At 40.3% G+C, this 13180-nt stretch overlaps 1 pseudogene; it reads left to right on the top strand.

Moving 5' to 3' along the window:
- Positions 1 to 702: 702 nt before the first annotated feature.
- On the top strand, positions 703 to 2329 carry LOC116464366 (lysine-rich nucleolar protein 1-like; annotated as a pseudogene).
- Positions 2330 to 13180: the final 10851 nt, after the last annotated feature.

The following is a 13180-nucleotide window of genomic DNA, read 5'->3' as shown; positions in this document are numbered from 1 at the left end:
TGCTCAACGTGAAAAAGGGTGATAATAGAAGTTAACATTCAATGTTGTTGAAAGGATTACACGGGTAAATACAGCATTTATACTGATGACAAACAATAAGCACTTAATGTTATATGTCATCATTTTCCCTTAACATTAGTTTTATTATTCCTATGAATACCACCACTGCTTTTACAATAAATGCTCACAATTAACAATTGCTTTCCAATTGTGTTTTTGAATAGAAACTTCATAAGTTTGCCTTCGTGCTTTTCAATAATTTTCTTTCTGTCTTACATCTAATATTCTACAAATATCTCATGTCTAGAGATAATTGGTTAGCCTTATACCCTCCCTACACTTGATTTATTTGCCCCTATGAGTGACACTGCCAAAAATATCCTGTTTTCCCCTACTTTTGCCCATGTTCTTACATCCACCTTTTTGTGGCAAATGAAGCATCTTCTTGAGATATTTTCTTCCAGTGCTTCTCCTAAGATCTATCCCTCTTTTGGTTGTCCTTGTGCTATTACGAAATATATGCATCCCAGGTTTTAGCTGCCCCCTTAACCACACTTAACAGATAGTGCTTTTGCCTTATGAGTGTCTGGAAGCTGAATGAGCACTCATTCCTATAAAAATTCAGTAACACAATAAACATTTTATTTTCGAATAGTCTTTAAGATATGCATGAAGGGGGATGGGGAAGTTTGGCCCACCGGAATGATCACCAAGACACACAAAGTAGACCTGGGCCCTGGGCTCCCAGAGAAGAAAAAGAAGAAGAAAGTGGTCAAAGAACCAGAGACTCAATACTCAGTTTTAAACAATGATGATTACTTTGACGATGTTTCTTCTATAAGAGCCACATCCCCCTCTAAGAGTGTAGTACATGGGCAGGCACCTGAGATGCCTCTAGTGAAGAAAAAGAAGGAGAAAAAGAAGGGTGTCAGTGCCCTTTGCGAGGAGCATGTAGAACCTGAGACCACGCTGTGTGCCAGATGGACAGAGAAGTCACCTAGCCCCAGGAAGCAGGTGCTTGGCCACTTGAAGTTCCTCAGTGGGGAGAAGAAAAAGAAGTCACCTCAGGCTATGTCCCGTGCCTCTGGGGTGAAAACCTCCCCAGACCTCAGACACAGTGAGGAGGAAACCAGAGTTGGAAAGAAACTCAAAAAACACAAGAAGGCAAAAAATAGGGGGCCCAGGACCCCACAGCCTTCTCAGCCCAGGACCCTTGGTTCTGCGAGCCCGGGATGCTGTGGACACTTGCTCAGTGGGGAAGGACGGTGAGGAACAGGCAGCCTTGGGGCAGAAACAGAAGCAGAAGAGCCCCAGGGAACACAGTGGGAAGGTGAAGAAGAAAAAAAAAATTCCACCAGGAGGGAGACGTCCTCCCAGGCCACTCCAAGCCTCCAGGTCCTTGGAGAGCAGCCCCCATAAAGGAAGTAAAACTAAACCAGTCAAAGTTGAGGCTCCAGAATACATCCCTATAGGAGATGGCCCTAAGGCCCCCGCGAAGAAAAAGATGAAGTCCAAGAAGAAGGTCACCGAGGAGCCGGCTCTGAAAAGGAAGAAAAAATAAGAGGAAAGAGAGTGGGGTAGCAGGAGACCCTTGGAAGGAGGAAACAGACACCGACTTAGAGGTGGTGTTGGAAAAGAAAGGCAATATGGACCAGGCACACATAGACCAGGTGAGGGGAAAGGCCTTTCAAGAAGAGGTCCATCGCGAGTCAGGCAAAACGGAAGCTTCTGAAACCTGGAAGTGGACGGGAACCCAGTTTGGCCAGTGGGATACTAGTGGTTTTGAGAACGAGGAACAGAAACTGAAATTTCTCAAACTTATGGGTGGCTTCAAAAATCTGTCCCGGCCGAGGCGGGTGGATCACGAGGTTAGGAGTTCCAGACCAGCCTGGCCAACGTGGTGAAACCCCGACTCTACTAAAAATACAAAAATTAGCTGGGCGTGGTGGCATGTGCCTGTAATTCCAGCTACTTGGGAAGCTGAGGTGGGAGAATCGCTTGAACCAGGAAGGCAGATGTTGCAGTGAGCCGAGATTAAGCCACTGCACTCCATCCTGGGTGAAAGAGCGAAACTCCGTCTGAAAACAAACAAACAAACCTGTCCACTTCGTTCAGCTGCCTCCCCCCCACCCCCAGCACGATTGCAAGGCCCAACATGGCCCTCAGCAAGAAGGCAGCCGACAGCCTGCAGCAGAACCTGCAGCAGGACTACGACCGGGCCATGAGCTGGAAGTACAGCCGCGGAGCCGGCTTCGGCTTCTCCACCACCCCCAACAAGATCTTTTATATTGACAGGAACACTTCCAAGTCAGTCAAGAGGGAAGATTAAACTCTAGAGTTTTGTCTCCCCGCCCCCACCAAAAAAAAAAAAGATATGCGTGAATGACACATTACAGGGTGCTGGTAATTCTGCTAAAAGGACCAGGTATTAGTTTTCAATTACTGTCATAACAAGCTACCGCAAACTTCATGACTTCAAACAACACCAATTTACGACATTAAAGCTCTGTAGGTCAGAAATCTATTATAGGTTGCATGGGACTTAAAGTGCTGACTGTAGGCTGCATTCTTTTCTGGAGGCTTCAGGGGAGAATCCATGTTCTTGCTCATTCTGGTTGGCAGAATTCAGCTCCTTGTGGCTGTGGAACTGAAGTCCCTGTCTGCTTCCTGGCTGTAGTCTGAGGGCAGTTCCAAGCTTTTAGGGGCTACCTGTATAAGGAAATACAGGTAGTCAAGGAAGACTCACAGCCTCCATTCTTCATCTTCAAAGCTAGTCACAAGGTCAAGTCCTTTTCACCTTGCATCTCCTGTCTGATCCTTCTTCCTCTTACAGAGTGGAATCCGTGAGGTTCCAAGGGACCCACCCAGATAATCCCAGTTAATCTTCTTATGTTCAGATCAGTTGATTAGCAACCTTAATTCTCCCTGCAACCCTAAATCCCTTTTTGCCATATATATACCACATTCACAGTTTCTGGGGATTAAGTGGACATCTTTGGGGAAGAGTCATTTCTTTTCTTTTCTTTTTTCTTACCACAAACTATCAAACTATATCAGATATTCAGCTGTTGAAAGTTACTTTCTGATCCAGCCACTGCTTTAGATTCTTTCCCCACCCTGTTTAAAGCATGGACATACTAATTGCTCACTTCCTTTATATAAAATATTGCATTATTATAACATGTACTTTCAAAATGAAAGCCTTACTCCATTCTTCTGTCCATAAAAACAAAAGTTTTCCAGTTAATAGGAATGCACCTGTCAGTTATCTCACCCCCAAAGTCTTATCTATCTAACTAGCTATCACGTATCTAATCATCCACCATTTATCTACCTATGTGGAACTTCCATGTGGAACTGTGACTTACTTAAACCTCTTTTCTTTATAAATTACCCAGTCTCGGGTATGTCTTTGTAGCAATGTGAAAATGGACTAATACACCTATCACACTAATATCATCTATCTTCTATCATCTATCTATGTATCTAATCTATTTATCTATCTACCTAACATCTATCATCTATTTATATGTCTGTCTAATCAATTTACCTACCTATCTATAATCTATAATCTATCTACCTATCATTTGTCTTCTATCTATCTACTATCTCATCTATCTATTTATCTACCTACTGATATGGTTTGGCTCTGTGTCCCCACCCAAATCTCCATCTCGAATTGTAATCCCCACATGTGGAGAGAGAGACATGTAATCGCTATGTGTTGAGGGAGGGAAGCAATAGGATTATGGGGGCAGTTTCCCTCATGCTGTTTTCATGATAGCGAGTGAATTCTCATGAAATCTAATGGTTTTATGGGTGGTAATTTTTCCTGTGCTCTCACATGCTCTCTTTCACCTGCAGGCAATGTAGACGTGCCTGCTTCCCCTGCTTCCCCTTCAACATGATTGTAAGTTTTCTGAGGCTCCCCAGCCATGTGGAACTGTGACTTAATTAAATCTCTTTTCTTTTCAAATCACCCAGTCTTGTGTATGTCTTTGTATCTATGTGAAAATGGATTAATACACCTATCTATAATCTATCTATCATCTATCTATCAGCTATCTTGTATCTATCTAATCTATTTATCTCTCTACTTATCTATCATCTATTATCTATCGATCGATTTATCTCTACCTATCTCCAAATAAATGCAGCATATAAGAGTAATTCCTATTTAACTGCCAAGCGTTGAAAATGGAATCTTCCTGGCACTTATAGCTCTCTCTCTTTCTGTGATTACTATTATTTATACATGCCTCTTGAAGACAAGGGCTTTTCTCTGGGACAGTGGGAACTCATGCTGAGGCCCATCCACACTCACAATCCCTTTGATTACTATGTAATTTCATATTTAATCATACCAGTCATGATGAAAATAAAAGTTTTGTAGGATATTATACTTTACAAAATACAAATAGAATTTTACATGAAGTCATGTGTCAATCCTGTAAGCTAGGCAAGGATCAACTTCTATACTTCCTATTTTACATTTGAAAAAAGTGAAGTTAAATGGAGTTAATCTTGCCTAAGGTCACATAACTAGTCAGTTACAGTGTGTGAATTTGAACTCAACTCCTTTCCTTTTCACTATGCCTACAATGGTTGATTCTCCAAGTTGCTATGATAATACATTTCTGCTTTTGACTCTATTATAAATGTGATAGTCTAGTTTTTCCTGAAGATGATAAAAATGTCATATATAGTATGATATGCTGACCACCAAAATCTGTTTTCTAAAACACAGTTAGCTCACTTTGTATACATATTTTGAATTCAATTCCACACAGATTATACTTCCTACTACCTTTCTAATATAATTTTTAGCTGTTTCCTTACTTTTAGGCTGTGTGTAGTCTCTTAAATTTTTTCCTTCTTTTTTACCTTCTTATGATTCTATATGGATCTCCATGTCTTCTGTGTCTTGCTCCTTCCTCCCAAGAAGAAAAGTAATTTGTTAAATACATTCACACTAGAGATACAGAGTCAGATAGAAGAAACTTAATTCAAGTTGCTAGCAAGTGGTAACAAATACTTGAACCCAGGTGGGTTTAACTTCAAAACCATGTTCTATCTCACTGTATTGCAACATGATACTTTAAATAATTCTCCACATGGCCTGGTTTCCAGTATTTTTAACATATGTATTACCATTGTCCCAAATTCCAGATAGTTCATGTTCCTCTTAAAATGTTATCCTGGGCCCAGCATGGTGGCTCACACCTGTAATCCCAGTACTTTGGGAGGCCGAGGTGGGTGGATTATGAGGTCAAGAGATGGAGACTAACCTGGCCAACATGGTGAAAACCCAGCTACTAAAAACACACAAAAAATTAGCTGGGCATGGTGGCACACACCTGTAGTCCCAGCTACTCAGGAGGCTGAGGCAGGAGAATTGCTTAAACCCGGGAGGTGGAGGTTGCAGTGAGCTGAGATCACACCACTGCATTCCAGCCTGGCGAAGGAGCAAGGCTCCATCTCAAAAAAAAAAAAAAAAAAAAAAAGTTATCCTGAACTAGTTCCCTTTTCCAGATGTGTATTAATCAATGCCAAATTTACCCTAAGATCGTTACCTTACCATGAACTTGGTATGGGTCCTCCATGACTCCTGCTTAAGACTTCAAAGCTTTATAATTAGTGATAACAAATTTGAGTCAGATAGTTAACTAGTAATCGTCCAAACTTCTTGGATCTTTTTTCCATCTGAACTCTGGTTAAATGACACTCTCTCATTCTCAATTTGGACAGTTGGTTATTTGGACTAAAATGCAGGGCATGGCATATGATTCAATTAACTTCTAATTTCTTGGTGTTATCCTATTATTCTGATCTTATAGACATTGAAAGTTGTTACTCTATTTTGTTAAAAATCCACTTTTTTTCTATCTTCTCCCCCTCATTCAATTTTACATAAATAGAGTCCCAACCAGATATCTCTTTCTTTATTCAAATAATAGAAAATGAGGTATAAGTGTCTGATGACAGTTTAATATGCTATCTCACATAGTCCTGTCCAGAATTATTTTCATTTAAATAGAAGAATATTTTTAAAAAAACACTTTAAAGAGGAAGGAATGGATCTAATTAGAATACCAGCATCAGCCCAACATAACAAATCTATTTAAGAACCCCAATTTTGTTGCAAAAGAGATTTAAGGTAACTTGCATAATACAGAGCAAGATATAATAGATTAAAATTAGGGGTAAAAGAATAAAGAGAAACAAGGTGGGACCTAAGAATAGCAAGGATGAGACTAAATGTGCATATTATAAATACTTATTATGTTCCAAAAATTATTTTATAAGAGATGGCAACTAAAAGGAAATTTTAAAAACTCTGCCTGTTACATAGTTCACAGTGTTTATAAGATATAAATAGATTTGTTCTATTCTTATTGCTGGAAGCAGACAGAAATTTCTCCCCAGCATCCTCAGAAAAGTACAGTGTGTGATGTAATGATTGATGTGCTCAACAACACCCTCTCAGTAGACTCAGGAACGAGTACAGTGAGCTGTGTCTTCTTATAGCCACCCTCAACAGAGTTTGATGGTCTCCCACAAAGACAGTTCAGTAAAAGGGCAAGGCAGTAAAAATAATCCCCTAAGGAATTGATCAGATGTACTAAGGTACAGACTTCCAAGTTGATTGAGTCTAAACTGGGGATATATTTCAGCCATTCAGGTAGATTGTGTGGCTAGTATACCCTTTAGGAGATTTTTGGCTGTATCCAGCAGGACTTTGGACAAATAAGAGGCAGCAATGAGTTCCATATTACTTTAGCTAATCATCACTTGGAAGGAAGTTTTATTCCATGCAGCCAGTTAAAAACAGACCCATGTGCCTTATAGACAACTGAGCCTCTGGCTGGGCTGACATGAGCTTCATTAGTTAATTTCTTGGAAGTCAAAATGGTTGAGCATAGTGAAATTGAACACCCTTGCTTAAAAACTTTATTGCCAGGCAAGACTCTTGTGTCAGCTGTAGAGCTTCCCTCTGTTTAGGAGTTCATGGACATTTCTAGCACAGAGGACATCATTAGGAGGTTTTGGAAAGGAATGGAGCAAACAGTACACCCATGACTTGCAAGGGTCCTTGCTCTGTGTTGAAGCATTTTATTAGCACAGCCCCTTGATATCATCAAATTCTTGGCATCCAGGGTCTTTGATCTTTTTAGTTCCCTGGTGCCAAATTGTCTGTAACTTCAATTTCCTTTTATAAAGCCCACAGTTTCTTTCTTCCTTTTCTTTTCTTTTTTTCTTTTTTTTTTTTTTTTTTTTTTGAGACAAAGTCTCACTTTGTCGCCCAGACTAGAGTGCAGTGGCATGATCTTGGCTCACTGCAATCTCCATCTCCCTGGTTCAAGAGATTCTCCTGCCTCAGCCTCCTGAGTAGCTGGGATTACAGGTGCCTGCCACCATGCCTGGTTAATTTTTTTTTTTTTTTTGTATTTTTAGTAGAGACAGGGTTTCACCATGTTGGCCAGGCTGGTTTTGAACTCCTCACCTCAAGTGATCTGCCTGCCTTGGTCTCCCAAAGTGCTAGGATTACAGGTATGAGCCACCATGGCCCACCAGAGTTTCTCTTCTTCTCTTGTGAGGCTGAGGAAACTGCTATCCCTGGCACTCATCAAGCTGAATTGTGTCTTACCTTGCAGAGCTTCGTACACACCACAGTGATAGCACTTTGCCTGGCACAGTGGTGGGTGTCTGGGGAGGAAGGTGAGGAAGAGACACAATCCTTCCCTTGCTCTGCACGCACATTTCCCTGGGGACCTTCTACCCTGCCGTACTCAGGACAGTAAATCACACAATTTCAGGAACTGCCTCATAGTCGATTTCATCTAAAGGCAATTGAGAAAGTGTTTTAAAGAGACTGACCAGTAACTCTGAAATCCCAAATCACTCCGCACAATAGGCACCAACTCCGCCTAACATACAAAGACAGTGTTGACATGCCTGCTGGGGCTGCCTCTCCTCAGGTCCTCTTACGTCTCTATTTTTCCAACTGTAACTGGGAACAGTGACACCTTTTCTCAGTGTTGTTTTGAGTATTTCAGACATTAACATATAAGTAAAGTGTCATTTTGATACAGTGCCTCACCTTATCTCTATTTATATCAAGATATTTAATCATTTCTAACTACCCTGTTTTTTCCTTTCATCTTGAATTTTTGAAATTAAGATAAACTTAAAAATCCATATCTACATTTGATGTTAGTGTTTCCTTTTCAAAAATAAATTAATAATGGATCTTACATTCAATAGCTTCTTAGAAATGAGGAATATTATGACAATACATAAGTAGATAGATAAAGTGTATCACTTTTGTAGTCTCAAACCACATTGATTCCTATATAACAACTAAAGGAAGCAGTGTGCTTTGTGGGAGAACAAGCAGAGGATTTGAAGTTGCAACATATTTGAAAACTAGCTCTTTCCATTTGAGCAAGTTATTTATTATATTTAATCTCTTTGAGGCTCAATATTCTTGCCCATAAAAATGGAAACGCAGTTACATATAATAATACATATTTAATTAAGGGTTAAAATAACATCTAGTTAGGGTTTGGCACATAGTAGATAATCAGTGCATAACTATAATTTTGAGCTAGCAACGTGCTAAATTTTGTGGGGGCTACAAAGATGAATGGAAGGAAAGTAAATTAGATAGTAATTTTTGATTGTTTATTTTCTATTAGGCTCTGTGGTTGATATTCTATGTGTGCTCATCTTAACACTCCTGAAAAGCTATGAGGAATTTTTTAAATATTTCCATTTAACAGGTTAAGGAACTGTGGCTTAGAGACGTTACATAATTTATTTGGGATCAGTTCTTGCCCTGAAGGAGTTTGTATTCTAATTGGAGACAGGAGTAAAATGCATCTGAAGATCTACGAAGCTGTACAATGTAAAAGAGGCATCATAAGGACAGACATGGCATCTCTAATTGAGTAAACATAGAAAATAAGGACCAGGGAGTTAGAAGGAGAAATCTTCCTCAGTTAAAGTGTGTATCAATCAGGATTGGCTGCCTTATGCTGCCATAACAAACAACCTGGTTGCTGGTTAATTTCAGATCAGCCTGGTTGTTAAAAGATGTACTTTTAGCTCATGGCCATCAGAGGTTGGACATATCATAGTTGCTTAAGAAACCAGGTTGATGCAGAAGCCACCATCTTTGATTTTGTTGGTTACTCTGCCTGAGAAATATAAGAGCCCTGGAGAATCTTATAACTAATTAATTTAGTAAATGCTTGGAAATTGAATGCTGTGGCCTAGAGTCACTTCCACTTTCAAGTTATTGGACATACCAGGCATGGAGGCTCATGCCTGTAATCCCAGCACTTTGAGAGGCCAAGGCAGGAAGATCTTTTGAGGCCAGGAATTTGAGATCAAGTTATTTGACAGAACTGGTCATGTGACCCTTGAAAACATAAAGGGGCCAGGAATCATACTTCTACCATGTGCCTGGTAAGAGGCAGATCTGGAAATATCTGGTGAATGGCAGCAATAATTAACACGCAAGAGCCTAGCATAACTTGTGTTTAATGATTTTTATAAATAATTATTTTAAGTATCATATTTAAGCATTAGTATTAGTTCTGATTGGAAAGCCTTAGTTCTGGTTGAAAATTGCCCTACTGAGAGGATGTTTGTGCATGTTTAATGTAGGTGTGCTTCTTACTTGTGTCCACTACCCATACACATTAGATTAATCACTTACAGCCATCACTACTGATTTTCTTTCAAACCTTTACTAAGCACTTGCTGGTAGCACTTGCCATATCTTTCTAAAACCCTGCTTATTATGCCTTCCCCTCTCATCATGGGAAGTAATTTATCCAATAAAATTTATTAAGTAGTTTCTGTTTACATAACACATTTACAGGGCACCTTGGAAATGACAAAACAATATATGATTATACTAGAAACATTTATCTCACCATCTGCCCTCTACAGGGTTGCTTAGGCCAGAAACTAGAGAGAGATCTTGAACTCTCTTTCCTCTTCTTCACCATATATGCAATTAGTCCTCAAGCTCTGTCAACTTAACATTTTTCAAATATTTGATACACATTGGAATCATTTGGAATATTTTTTTTTAAATACTGGATCTGACCTCAAGGGAGTCTTATGTCATTGGTCTAGAAGAGGCCTGGGCATTGAGGTTTTTATAAGCTTCCAGGTGATTCTCAAATGCAGTCAAATTTGAGATCCAAGAAGTCTCAGTTCTTTCTTCTTATGTTTATTCCCACCACCTACTTTGGTGAAACTTCCTCTAATCTCTAATGTAGATTACTTTAGAAATTCCCTATCTGAGCCTCCTGGCTCAGCCTGGGCTAGGGGCCCCAGGACTGTGTTCCCACTACACTTGGTCCTTATGTAGACTGTACTTATATTCTATCTTTATCGTTTATCTCTTCTATTGATTATGAGAATCTTGAGGGAGCAGTCAATATCTATGCCTGACTTGTAGTTCACAATATGGCAAATAAAAGGTGCTCAGAGCTAGAACTCTACAAACTAAATGCTCTCTTTGCCATCTGGCTTCCTGTTAGGTTCTGCCAGCAGGGGCACTGGAAGGAGATAGAAAGACAGAATTTTTGGGAAAAAGAACTTGTTCCTTGTATTCTTGCTGATCCTGTCACTATTACCATGGCAGCAGCTTTTAACTTCTGTAATATTAATTGGTTTGAGCCTTTAACTTCTTTTTTCACACTCTGAACCAGCCTCTTCAGTGTCTCCTCCTACTGTTTACGTATCACTCCCAGAGAAAAATTCTGATGGACTATTTGGGTCATGGGCCATCCCCTGGGCCAATCACTGTTTGCCAAGAGAAGGAGTTCTGTGCTTGGCCAAGCCTCTCTGGCCATGACCACTACTGTGGCAGGGACAATGTCTATCAGACACTGGAAGAAGAGCCATTGGAAAGAGTGCTGGGGAAGCAAAAATATCAGCTACCTCAACTGACTTTAAGATTAAAGGGGGAAACATTTCCAGCTTCCAAGGAATCTTAGATATTGAGTCCGCTGTCAGTCCCAAAGTAGCAATACTTACCCTTTCACATAGAGCTTCAGGTTCCTTATGCTAATACTTCCTTATTATTATTATTACTACTACTACTACTATTATTTAGAGATAGGTTCTCACACTTTTGCCCACGCTGAAGTGCAGTGATGTGGTCATAGCTTACTGCAGCTTTGAACTCCTGGACTTAAGCCATTCTACCACCTCAGCCTCCTGAGTAGGTGGGACCACGGGCTCACTGCCATGTAATACTTCCATTTATTGTTGTATCCTAACTCTGGGAGTTCTCAGACATACCCGGATGGCACAGATTCCAGGGCTTAAGGCTCTGTTGGGGCCTGATAGACGGAAGAATGTTCACCATGGCAAGGAAGCAAAGAGGCCTGAATAAATAATTGCTTGCTGGATTTCAGAAAGCCTTTAGAGAATACATCTGAACGAGATCCTAAAAAATCAGTGGGCATGAGAAAAAAGGAGATCATAGAGGATTCTGAACTATGAAAATAGCAAATGCGAAGAAGAATGGAGGCATGAAAAGGCATAATGGGATTTGGAGAATCATTTTGTGTGGCTGAGTATAACATGTATGGGGTGGGGGCTGATGCGTCTGGAAAGACAGATTGTGGCCAGATTGTGATGGGCCTGTGATGCCATCAATTCTCTTGGAAAACATCTGCTTCCCATGTGCTGGCCAAAGCTACAATCATTTTCACACATACTTTATTATGGGGCTGTTTTTCTGCAAGTATGCCTGGAGTCAGCTTGCTTCAAACGGCCCAAGGCAAATGAGAAGATACCTGGGCGGTGAAGGGCATAGGAATGAAATGAGCATTTTCAAATTTGTTACCTTAACACATTTCAGATTTCAGTTCAATATCTTCAAGCTGTTGCAAAGTTACAGTGAGCTTTTCATCCTTAGTATTTCTGCACCTGCATGTTTCCATGCCCACTGCTGGGTCAGGCTCCATGTAGTCCCAGAAATGGCAGAAGACAGGGCTGGGAATTCACATAAGAGAACAAATCTGCCTGAAGCTGACTCATCTGAAAACCGAAATATGTAAACAAACTTTAGCTGCAATGGAGCAGTTGGAGTACAAATAGCTGTAGGCGTTGGAACAATATAACAAGGCTGAAAGTGATGCTGAGACTTATACATTATTTCTAAGTAAAAAATAAAGGGCAAGACAGAGAAAAATACCCATCATTTTAGAAATGCATTTAGGGAAATATTATCACAATCTGCACACTGCTGCATATCTTTCTGAACCACCAACACCTGATTTCCCCAGGCTGGGTTTAAAGATGTTTATGATTATCTTCACCTTGCTTTTGTGGTTAATTAATTATACCTTTGCCTAGTAGCACCGCCAGTTTGAAAATAAGAGATGGGGTGGGAGGTGATGATGATTAAAAGCTATTTGCAAACTCAGAATTTCCTGAACTAAACATTGCAGGAAAAGCAAGGATGAGCTGGAAATACTCCTGGCCCTAGGACTAGGTGAACTTGGCTAGTTGCAAGTTGTAGGATGTGGAGTAGAGTGACCAACTCATCCTGGTTAGCCCTGGATTGTTCTCATTTTAAAACCAAAAGTCCCATTTCCTGGCATGCTGCCAGTTTCAGGCAAACTAGAACATCTGGTCACCCTAGGGAGGGTTGGAGATTTGGCTGACCAAAGCTCAATAAGACAGGTGAAGAAGGTCAAAGTTTGAAGAGAATGACGGATGCCTCAGTTGATGGTGTAGAGACAGAGATCAGCCTGTATGGAATGGCACAATGCCTAAGGAGGCACGGAAACAAGCAGTCAGAGAGATATTAAAGAAAACTAACTGAGATCCAGAACAAATAATACTTCTAAGTCTAAGCAGGCAACCCACATTCTGGTGGAGTAGGGGGATTCACACTGTGCAGAGGTTCTAGGGAAGGTCTTTAATTCTTGAAGAAGAAACTGGACATAGGCGTGGGCAAGGACTTCATGTCTAAAACACCAAAAGCAATGGCAACAAAAGCAAAAATTGACAAATGGGATCTAATTAAACTAAAGAGCTTCTGCACAGCAAAAGAAACTACCATCAGAGTGAACAGGCAACCTACAGAATGGGAGAACATTTTTGCAACCTACTCATCTGACAAAGGGCTAATATCCAGAATCTA

This window comes from Hylobates moloch, unplaced genomic scaffold (assembly GCF_009828535.3).
Source record: "Hylobates moloch isolate HMO894 unplaced genomic scaffold, HMol_V3 SCAFFOLD_503, whole genome shotgun sequence".
In the NCBI taxonomy this organism is placed as follows: domain Eukaryota; kingdom Metazoa; phylum Chordata; class Mammalia; order Primates; family Hylobatidae; genus Hylobates; species Hylobates moloch.
This window is presented reverse-complemented; position numbering and strand designations above follow the sequence as displayed.